Source organism: Adiantum capillus-veneris, chromosome 4, assembly GCF_014529385.1.
Source record: "Adiantum capillus-veneris isolate H3 chromosome 4, ASM1452938v2, whole genome shotgun sequence".
In the NCBI taxonomy this organism is placed as follows: Eukaryota; Viridiplantae; Streptophyta; class Polypodiopsida; order Polypodiales; family Pteridaceae; genus Adiantum; species Adiantum capillus-veneris.
Window position 1 is genome coordinate 168,563,525 of NC_140934.1, and position 12,253 is coordinate 168,575,777.

Genomic DNA, 12,253 nt, shown 5'->3' on the forward strand with positions numbered 1-12,253 from the left:
TTCTTCTTGCCAAAGTCAACAACAGCAAAAGTGTGTTCATATTCAATGCCACAAGAAGTAACAAGTACTTTTTCTAGCAGTCCTAGGGGATTTTCCTCGTGTCCGTCTGCAAGCTGCAGGGTCATTCGTGTGGATATCAAGGCACGTTTTCCCCATTTTTTCCAAACCTCTTTGGTTGCATTGGCCACACTAGCTCCACTGTCAAGGATTGCCATGGTTTTTACATTATTGAATTCCACAGGAAGGGTGGTGTTTCCATCTTCTCCCTCGTAATACTCGCCTACCTTGTTTAATGGTTCTGGCCTAGTATTTAGTTGAGGCATTTCAAGCTCTTTGATGCCTTCCTCGATTTGAGTCATTGGGGTTTTTACACCAAATTTCTCTAGACATTTACCCACATTAGCCCACATGTTTGGTCTTATTCTGAGCAACTCGGCTAACTGTGCGCTCCTTGCCGCACTGTCGAAGCAAGGGACTTGCCAATACACCGTGTGCGAGCCACAAACGGCTCCAAGCACACAACAAGCCTAAACTAGCAAGCTCAAGAGAGCAAAGGGTGTGTCACTCACCGCTCTACGCTCGCCTTCGTGGTGGATTCCTCGCCGCGATGAAGAAGAAGCTGCAGTCGTGCCGCGCTCAACCGCTTCGCCGCCGTCATGCCTTCGTAATGCTCGATCGCACACACACTCTCCCTCTCTCTCTCTCTCTCACACACACACACAAGGAGGTGAAGAAGAAGAAGATGGAGATGGAGCAAGAGCACTCTTCTATTGCACAAATGAGAGAATGAGTAAAAATTAGGTTTAGTTGGCTTTTATATGAGCTCACCCCATTCACACTTGGGCGCCCATGCTTAGCCAACTAATCCCTTGAATGTCCCAGTTAGAGTGCGCCTCTCATCGGCGATCACTCTACCTTTCCCTATTGGTCCGACAAGCCCGGTACCTGACTCTAAATAATACAACGTTTATAGATCATAGGGTGTCCGTGTGCCGTGAGGGTTAACATGCCCCCCTTCCTGATGTAGATTCCGTCCTCAGAAGCTATTGAGTTGAAGCTGGTTCGTCGAGGTGGAAGAGCATTTGAGATGAATGCCCTTAGCCTTCTTCAGTCACTGCAAAATCAAGCAACATTGGCACAGTAATTGCATTCTCATAAGTGATTAAAAAGCATATGCAGTTTTAGGTAGACAAATTGATTGGTAAAAGAATTTCAAAAAATTTGTTAGCAATGAACATTAAATTGCAATATAATCAAATGCATAAACAGATGTAAAGGTAAAAAATTAAACAAGTCAGGGGTCGCTAATTTGACGGTCGAAAGGCACTAGAGATCGAATATTAATACCATGGGTAAGCTTCTTAATTTTCTGTGGTCAATTAAGTTGTTTAATCGCGAGAGCCAAGTATTCATGTTCGAGGGTTGACTAGAGGCTATATCTAGAAAACCTTGTAGTTAAGCTACCATAAAAGGAATTTCTCATGAAATCATCGCCTCACTGATTACTTTTTCTTTGACCCCCCAAAGTCTTTGCACATTGATTCAATTATGATGTGTGTGCTTATTTTGTATGCCTTGGGTTTTTTGCTTTTCAAAGAAAAGCGCCCACACTGGGAACCTCTAGGGCTCTAGTACCATAGGCAATACATGTGAGTGAAGTACCAAATCAAGCTGAGATTTCTCTTCCAGCTTAAAATTTTACATTGTGGCACTTTGATTTTTTGTTTGTTCATTTTCAACATTTTAATTTTGTAACTTTGGGGGGTCATATAACACTGTTACCCTCCCCAGGCTCATCACATTAGTAAACTCCCTTTATAATACTTAAGCTAAAGGTCAATAGGGTTAAGCCCACTAGAAAGCCCTAGTACATTTCATACAATGCTGCCTAAATCGGATTAAGAACCTAAGTAACCATTGATTATTAGGAAGGCATTCCCCATGGTATTAAGAGAAGATTTCTAATATCTAACTTGGTCAAACTAGCTTAGTCGGACTGCTTGATTTTTAAACCTAGACAAGTGATTATGACAAAACATTACATTGAATTAAATGTTTGATACTAAGCCAATGCGCTGAGTATTATGCTACCAATCACAATCAAAGCAGACAAACATGGATGCAAAAAAAAATAAGGGCAATGCTAATGGACAAGAAACACCTGTTTGTGTTGATGGTCGCGCTTCATTTGAAGTGTGAACGAGAGAAAGGTTCCATGAAGGTCCAAATCCTATCAATAGCAACACGCTCCTGTACACACTAGGAAACAAAAGGAATACCTCCAGGAGGCACATCAGTGGGAAAAGAGAACCTCGCTAATCACTCAACTCTAAAACAGAAACACTCCTATCGTACTAATCTTACCTACCCTCCATCACTCAAGTGATGAGGATCGAAGGTGTTTTATGGCATAGGTTTCTGTTTCACTGTACCAGATGTGACATGTGTAGGTCTGAGTCAATGTTTTGACTTTTAATGTGCATACTCGTTTGCTAATTGCTCTTGCTCTTTATTTTTTTGTTTTTTGTGAGTATAAAGCTTTATATGTACATTCCCTAAGATCGGAGATTAAGAGGTCAGGGAAAAAGATTGAGAGGGAAACAAATGAATGATGGATGTCCACAAACACTCCCCCCTTCCTTGGGTAGATCATACCATTTGAAATGAGCTTGTCTCCCTTTGAAACCAATTGTTCCAGTTGGTAATAGGTGAGGATTTTTGCTAGTAGTTTTCTATTACCCTAGGTGCCTCGTCAAGCTGCAAGGGTGGTAAGGTACTCTCCCAGGATCGAACTTGAAGTGGTTCATCAGGTGATTCTTGAACACTGGGAGGTGTGGATTCTTTTGTAGCTTCATGGAGGTCCACTACTATAGATGGAGGCTGTGTAGAAGCTTTTACCTCTATGGATGTATTACATGAGGAGCTAGAAGCTTCATGGGACTCCCCCCTTCCTGAGCTAGGTGGAACAAATCGTTCTTTCTTTGGTACCCAAACTAGCTCGGGAGCGGGTGTGTAGCATTCGGTGATTTTTCTCTTTCCACGATCATTGATTCGTTTTGGAGATACGGGATTGGGCTCACTTGGGTCAGGTGATAGGTAAGAGCACAATCTACGTTTTGGCACCCAGATTTGATCATTTCCTTGATAGTAGCCTTGGGCTTCCAATAGTCGTTTAGGGATCCATCGCAACATTTTCTTACTTTTCTTGGAGCGAGTGGTACGTTTCTTACAAGGCTTCTGTTTTTTAGCACTAGCTATGGTCACCAAAGAAGCTTTAGGGACCCACTTGTATGTTTTCTTCGTTACATTAGGATGAGTCTTGGCAGAAGCGATATGCATTGCTTGTAGCATATTTAAGGGTACATGCATTTCATCCCCCTCAGGTGTTACCCAGGTCGTCCCCCTATTTCCCCAAGTGTCTATGGTTGATGCTAGGTGGACCCAATCCACATTGTCTGACTCAGTCATCCCAGGTAGGATATCCATATAAGGAGAATCTTTGCCAATGTCTGTATCCTTCTTACAAGTGTAACAATATTGTAGTGGGGCCGAGTGAACTGTGGTGTCAAAGCGATGATCAATAATGGTTTTACTCCTAAAGGGGTGTACCTTACCAGTCACCAAATCCACTCTAAGGACAGAGTCTTGGAATTGCAAATAGACCTGATTTTTAGACCAATCATGAACCATTTGTGCTTCCCTCATGAATGGTCGTCCTAAAATCATTTCATATGACATAAGGTGTTTAGAGAAATCCATTACAATAAACGTATGTCGTACCTTGTGTCCTAGAACTTTGATCTTAAGATCCTTGAGCATCCCTATAGGTTTGGCTATGGTACCATTTGCCATCTTTACCACAATGTTAGTAACACTGAGGCGGGGTTTTCCCATGGATTCCCAACAATCTTTTGTAACGATGCTAACTCCCGCACCACCATCAAGAATTCCCTTTATAGTTAATCCCTTGGTAGTGATGGGTAGGGTCGCATTAGACTCGTCACCTTCAAAATACTGCCCTAATTCGTTAATGGGTACCTCGATCACAGACTCGTGTCCATCTAAGTCAAGTGATTGCACATGATTTTCCTCATCAATCATAATCGAGTCAGGCCTATTTGGTTGCGCAAACTGCGGTAATCCCGTTCGTAGCTCTCCGTTAAGGAATGTTGGAAGTGCAAGGAATAACTCAGGAGCTCCATACAGCTTTGCTATGATCGTGGTTCGGACCTCAGAAGACATGAAGTCCACTAGTTTGGCAACATTCATTGGCGTTTTGCAGGGTGTAGGTCCTTGACTAGGAACTGGTGAGGATGGAATCTCATATTCCTCAATGGGATCATGTATTCCTTCGTTAAACATCCTTTCCAACAAGAAAGGTGTATGCTCACTTTCTGATGTCCCGTCCTCACTCCCTTCTTGGATGATATGGCTAACGGTCTATGGTTCATGTGGGGTGGATGAACTTGCGTGGGAAACACTGTGTCCATGAATTTTGCATGGACCGTGTAATCGCATTAGCGGGTGCGACGGGTGGTATTGGCGATGTTACACTAGCAATTTCGACCAAATTCAGGGGTGTGATTTTAGGCGCATTTGGGTTATAGGGGCATTGGGCAATCAAGTGATCTATGCCACAACGATTACATGTGAGTATTGGCATTGCAGACGGGCTCCCTTGATTCATTTGCATCTGTGCAGCATTCTTTTGCAGCCTAATAGGGCACTCCGCTGCTCGATGTGGTCCACCACACTCGTAGCATTGAAGAGGTGGCCTCCTAGCCTGGGTGTTGATATTTTGACCTTTGGATGCGAGAGCAGCAGCTTGATAAACCGGCTTGACTTGCCTCCAACAATCTTCCATGTAGTATATGGGACACTCTTCCAATGTATCAAGTCCGTAGGCAATACTAGTGTCTATTTCCTCCTCACAGCCATCTGGATAAGCATTTGATGGCTCGCAACCCACTTGGTTCACAGGGGCGACTCTTGGATGCGGGGGCTGCGGTCCTAGCACAGGAGGTGGTAGCGGTGTATCTTGTACAACATTTTGAGATCTAGGGACCATGTGTTGCGGTAGTTGCTCAACAGGTGGAGTAGGCATCAATACAGGAGCTCGAGGCGTATCCGTCCAGGCTACAGGTGGTCTATTTGCCATCATACGTTTGATCATTAAACAATCCTTAACTTGGTGACCATACCTACCACATGCGTTGCAAGTTCCATTAAATTTTACTCTAAACGTAGGGCACTCACTAGTGCTATGTGGACCTAAGCAAATGGAACACCATTGTTGCTCCCTTCTCGGATACATGTGACTATTTTGAGGGGGTCGATTATCCTTAAGAGACTCTTGGATTGCCTTGGTGAGGTCTGTCAAGAATTTCTCAAATACCTTTGGCTCATTGGCAATGGGCTTTGCAGTCATGGGTTCATACTCAATGGCTTGTGAGCTAGTGGATCTCGTGTCAGTAGACACCCTCATGCCTGCTATCATCAAGTTGTCCTCTAATTGGATTGCATTGGCAGTGACATCTTCCCAGGTTGTGATACCTCTAATCACTAGTCCATTATAGATTCCTTCATTTCTCAACCCTCGAATGAATCGATCAAGCAGTTGGTTATTGTTGAAGCGCTCATTTACAGGGAAGCGAGAGTTTAAGTGCTTTCGATGACTAATGAAGTCCCTTACTGACTCTCCTTCCTTACGTTCGGCCTTCTGTAGCTGAGATGCTACACCCCAAAGCACACCTTCTCGTATGTACTCCTTTAGAAACAACCTTCGAAGGGTAGGGTAGATTGTTTTCTCGTCCACCCTTAGGGTCCTATACCAATGTTAACCCTCACGGCACACGGACACCCCATCACCTACGACGGACGTGTATTATGTATTTGGTAGAGTCAGGTACCGGGCTTGTCGGTCCAATAAGGAAAGGTAGAGTGATCGTCGATGAGAGGCGCACTTTAACTTGGACATTCAAGGGATTAGTTGGCTAAGCATGGGCGCCCAAGTGTGAATGGGGTGAGCTCCTATAAAAGCCAACTAAACCTAATTTTTACTCATTCTCTCATTTGTGCAATTGAAGAGTGCTCTTGCTCCATCTCCATCTTCTTCTTCTTCACCTCCTTGTGTGTGTGTGTGTGAGAGAGAGAGAGAGGGAGAGTGTGTGTGCGATCGAGCATTACGAAGGCACGACGGTGGCAAAGCGGTTGAGCGCGGCACAACTGCAGCTTCTTCTTCATCGCGGCGAGGAATCCACCACGAAGGCGAGCGTAGAGCGGTGAGTGACACACCCTTTGTTTTCTTGAGCTTGCTAGTTAGGCTTGTTGTGTGCTTGGAGCCGTTTGTGGCTCGCATACGGTGTATTGGCAAGTCCCTTGCTTCGACAGTGCGGCAAGGAGCGCACATTTTTGGCGCCGCTGCCGGGGATATGCCCAAGCCCAAGCCCAAGCCCAGGCCTCAGTCCCAAGCCCAAGCCCAAGCCCAAGCCCAGGCCCAGGCCCAGGCCTCAGTCCTCAGTCTTATGATATATACTAGACTCACTCTTATATATATACCCTACTCCCTCAAGAGAGAATGAGAGCATGTGGGACAAGTCCTCCACTCTCCTCCTTTCTCTTCCCACTTGCACCCTTAGACTTTCTAGTTTGGGCCTAGTTCCCTACCGGAAATTGACAGTTTTAGGGATTCCGAGGGCATAGAGTGACCAAACGGAGGGCTGTAAAGCACGGCACGACCCTCTGACCGATACGCTTGTTTCAAGCTATCACACGGCCCATTCCACGACACGCTCTAAAAAATCTAGCAAAAAAACAAACAAAAAACACGCTAAAAACTAGTCACAAGGCCTCCTACAGCAGCTTTTTGACACCTTAGGGTATCAAAAGCACATGCACTTACGCTCTGGGCGGGTGCTAGAACATGAGCATATTGAGAGTGCCTCTGTTCATACGGACACCCATTACCCATCCACGATAAGCTCTAGACCCTCAGCGGGGACACAAGGTAGCACCACCCAAGACCCTAAAATAGCCGCTAGTGATTCCTCCTCCGACTCAGAAATCATGGAAGCATACCCTACCCAAAACACTGAGAGAGAAGGCCATGCACCTCCCGAAGCTCCACAGCCTAGTACTAGTATGTTTAGCCGTTTCATGGAAACATTAGGTAGAGCTACTCGCTCGGAACCTGATGCAAATGAAGCACACGAAGGGGGTGGGGAAGTGGACTCTCCTTTCACATCGCACGTGGACCCCACACCCCCAAAGAGTGTCCATGTGGATATCCTACCAACTTCTTACCAAGAAGGCCCTGTTGAGCTGCCTCCTTCAGAAGTTCCCTCTAGAGTACCGTTGGTGACAAGTAAAACCACGGGGAGCAACATTGCTTCTACCTCACAAGAAACCGTTAACACGTCGACTCTAGAAGGATTGTTTATTAATGATCATTGGACATACGACCTCCACACTGAGGTGTTGACGGATCTACACTCTGGCCACGCCTACCATGTAGGATGGATAGAGATTGTACAATCCACCTCTAGTGCCACGAGCATCGAAGATCAACAGAAAAGGATCTGTAATGTTATCCATGGCATTATTCAATCAGAAAGGCAAAATCGAGGGGTAAATATACTCTCAACTGGCCCCATGAGATTTCTGGATACGAGCAAGGCTCAACAGCCTACTCTATCACAAATGGAGACTCCTCTAATGAGCCCCATGGACCCATCTTACGTCATTTCACCTGGGGTCTCTATGCAATCTGAGCCTCCGAGCGACAACTTTAGCTTCCCTAACTTGGCTCAACCCTCTATTAAGGAAAACACAGTGCTCACTCCAGGGATAAGCCTGACAGAGAATGTACCGATGACATCTACGGTTAGCGCAGTGCCACTACCTAGTGTCGTAGTACCTAATATGGGGCCTCGGCCGTATGTGCCTCTAGCCCCTTATGCACACATGGCCCCCACACCTCCAATTGTACCACTTGCTTACGCTCCTCGAGTGCCGCTCCCTAGCTCTTATCCGAGTGGACATATGCCCGGTTATGTTCCATATCCTGCATCATCTACACATATGCCAAGACCGGTACCCGTTCCTCTCCCACATATGATTCCAAGAGTACCTCCACCAGCCCTACCTCCTCACATAGGTGACTTGGCAGCGTTTGCTCAAACCATAGGTCGATCTATCGCGGAAAATATGCGTCATGCATCTGATAGAGAGCCTAGAAGTAAGGCAGTACAAATTGCCAAACTCATGCAAAAATTCAATGGGGACAAAGATGCTAGGAAACACATTGAAGTGTTTGAACAAGTATGTGATTCCTTAGGGGAACGCAACGAACTACATAAGTGCAATGCCTTAAGCTTGACATTAAGTGGGAAGGCTGGAGATTGGTATAGGACCCTAAGGGTGGACGAGAAAACAATCTACCCTACCCTTCGAAGGTTGTTTCTAAAGGAGTACATACGAGAAGGTGTGCTTTGGGGTGTAGCATCTCAGCTACAGAAGGCCGAACGTAAGGAAGGAGAGTCAGTAAGGGACTTCATTAGTCGTCTAAAGCACTTAAACTCTCGCTGCCCTGTAAATGAGCGCTTCAACAATAACCAACTGCTTGATCGATTCATTCGAGGGTTGAGGAATGAAGGAATCTATAATGGACTAGTGATTAGAGGTATCACAACCTGGGAAGATGTCACTGCCAATGCAATCCAATTAGAGGACAACTTGATGATAGCAGGCATGAGGGTGTCTACTGACACGAGATCCACTAGCTCACAAGCCATTGAGTATGAACCCATGACTGCAAAGCCCATTGCCAATGAGCCAAAGGTATTTGAAACATTCTTGACAGACCTCACCAAGGCAATCCAAGAGTCTCTTAAGGATAATCGACCCCCTCAAAATAGTCACATGTATCCAAGAAGGGAGCAACAATGGTGTTCCATTTGCTTAGGTCCACATAGCACTAGTGAGTGCCCTACTTTTAGAGTAAAATTTAATGGAACTTGCAACGCATGTGGTAGGTATGGTCACCAAGCTAAGGATTGTTTAATGATCAAACGTATGATGGCAAATAGACCACCTGTAGCCTAGACGGATGCGCCTCGAGCTCCGGTATTGATGCCTACTCCACCTGTTGAGCAACTACCACAACACATGGTCCCTAGATCTCAAAATGTTGTACAAGCTACACCGCTACCACCTCCTGTGCTAGGACCGCAGCCCCCGCATCCAAGAGTCGCCCCTATGAACCAAGTGGGTTGCGAGCCATCAAATGCTTATGCAGATGGCTGTGAGGAGGAAATAAACACTAGTATTGCCTACGGACTTGATACATTGGAAGAATGTCCTATATGCTACATGGAAGATTGTTGGGGACAAGTCAAGCCGGTTTATCAAGCTGCTGCTCTCGCATCCAGAGGTCAAAATATCAACACCCAGGCTAGGAGGCCACCTCTTCAATGCTACGAGTGTGGTGGACCACATCGAGTAGCGGAGTGCCCTATTAGGCTGCAAAAGAATGCTGCACAGATGCAATTGAATCAAGGGAGCACGTCTGCAATGCCAATACTCACATGTAATCGTTGTGGCATAGATCACTTGATTGCCCAATGCCCCTATAACCCAAATGCGCCTAAAATCACACCCCTGAATTTGGTCGAAATTGCTAGTGTGACATCACCAATACCACCCGTCGCACCCGCTTATGCGATTACACGGTCCATGCTTCAAGGGCCAGGTCATATCCTCGAAGAGAGAGATACCGCGTCAGTTATCCAAGCAAAGAAAAAGAAGACACGAAGGAAGAAGTCGCAGAATACGGAAAATTCAAAGCCAAGTTCCAAAACAAACATAGGAACAGGAGATGACCCCGTGTATATGAATGACCTCGAGGATGATTCAGATTCAGTCGAGACAATGGAGACTAGAACCAATACCACAAAGGGAAAGACCGACAAAGAAAACCGTAACATGGAACCAAATGAAAACCGAATGAGAGAAAACCATAAAGAGCCTCTGAAAACACCACAAGTGTTTCCAAATCCAATCCAAGACCCCCAAGATAAACCGCAGGGGCAAAAAGGGAAGAATCGTAAAAAGAAGATTGGGACGTACCCAAACCCTGTAGACGAAATTAAGCAAGTGAAACATCTAAGAGGTTTAGTGGAGGAGACTCAAAGGAAACTAGAACTAGAACCCATGCAGGTCAAAATTCATGACACAGTGTTTCCCACGCAAGTTCATCCACCCCACATGAACCATAGACCGTTAGCCATATCTAGTATCATCCAAGAAGGGAGTGAGGACGGGACATCAGAAAGTGAGCATACACCCTTCTTGTTGGAAAGGATGTTTAACGAAGGAATACCTGATCCCATTGAGGAATATGAGATTCCATCCTCACCAGTTCCTAGTCAAGGACCTACACCCTGCAAAACACCAATGAATGTTGCCAAACTAGTGGACTTCATGTCTTCTGAGGTCCGAACCATGATCATAGCAAAGTTGTATGGAGATCCTGAGTTATTCCTTGCACTTCGAGCATTCCTTAACGGAGAGCTACGAACGGGATTACCGCAGTTTGCGCAACCAAATAGGCCTGACTCGATTATGATTGATGAGGAAAATCATGTGCAATCACTTGACTTAGATGGACACGAGTCTGTGATTGAGGTACCCATTAACGAATTAGGGCAGTATTTTGAAGGCGACGAGTCTAATGCGACCCTACCCATCACTACCAAGGGATTAACTATAAAGGGAATTCTTGATGGTGGTGCGGGAGTTAGCATCGTTACAAAAGATTGTTGGGAATCCATGGGAAAACCCCGCCTCAGTGTTACTAACATTGTGGTAAAGATGGCAAATGGTACCATAGCCAAACCTATGGGGATGCTCAAGGATCTTAAGATCAAAGTTCTAGGACACAAGGTTCGACATACGTTCATTGTAATGGATTTCTCTAAACACCTTATGTCATATGAAATTATTTTAGGACGACCATTCATGAGGGAAGCACAAATGGTTCACGATTGGTCTAAAAATCATGTCTATTTGCAATTCCAAGACTCTGTCCTTAGAGTGGATTTGGTGACTGGTAAGGTACACCCCTTAGGGAGTAAAACCATTATTGATCATCGCTCTGACACCACAGTTCACTCGGCCCCACTACAATATTGTTACACTTGTAAGAAGGATACAGACATTGGCCAAGATTCTCCTTACATGGATGTGTTACCGGGTATGACGGAATCAGACAATGTGGATTGGGTCCACCTAGCATCAACCATAGACACTTGGGGAAATAGGGGGACGACCTGGGTAACACCTGAGGGCGATGAAATGCATGTACCCTTAAATATGCTACAAGCAATGCATATCGCTTCCGACAAGACTCATCCTAATGTAACAGAGAAAACATACAAGTGGGTCCCTAAAGCTTATTTAGTGACCATAGCTAGTGCTAAAAAATAGAAGCCTTGTAAGAAACGTACCACTCGCTCCAAGAAAAGTAAGAAAATGTTGCGATGGATCCCTAAACGACTATTGGAAGCCCAAGGCTACTATCAAGGAAATGATCAAATCTGGGTGCCAAAACGTAGATTGTGCTCTTACCTGTCACCTGACCCAAGTGAGCCCAATCCCGTAGTTCCAAAACGAATCAATGATCGTGGAAAGAAAAAAATCACAGAATGCTACACACCCGCTCCCGAGCTAGTTTGGGTACCAAAGAAAGAACGATTTGTTCCACCTAGCTTAGGAAGGGGGGAGTCCCATGAAGATTCTAGCTCCTCATGTAATACATCCATAGAGGTAAAAGCTTCTGCACAGCCTCCATCTATAGTAATGGACCTCAATGAAGCTACAAAAGAATCCACACCTCCCAGTGTTCAAGAATCACCTGATGAACCACTTCAAGTTCGATCCTGGGAGAGTACCTTACCACCCTTGCAACTTGACGAGGCACCTAGGGTAATAGAAAACTACTGGAAAAAATCCTCACCTATTACCAACTGGAACAATTGGTTTCAAAGGGTGACAAGCTCATTTCTAACGGTATGATCTACCCAAGGAAGGGGGGAGTGTTTGTGGACATCCATCATTCACTTGTTTCCCTCTCAACCTTTTTCCCTGACCTCTCAATTCCAATCTTAGGGAATGTACATATAAAGCTTTATACTCACAAAAAACAAAAAAATAAAGAGCAAGAGAAATTAGCAAGCGAGTATGCACCTTAAAAGTC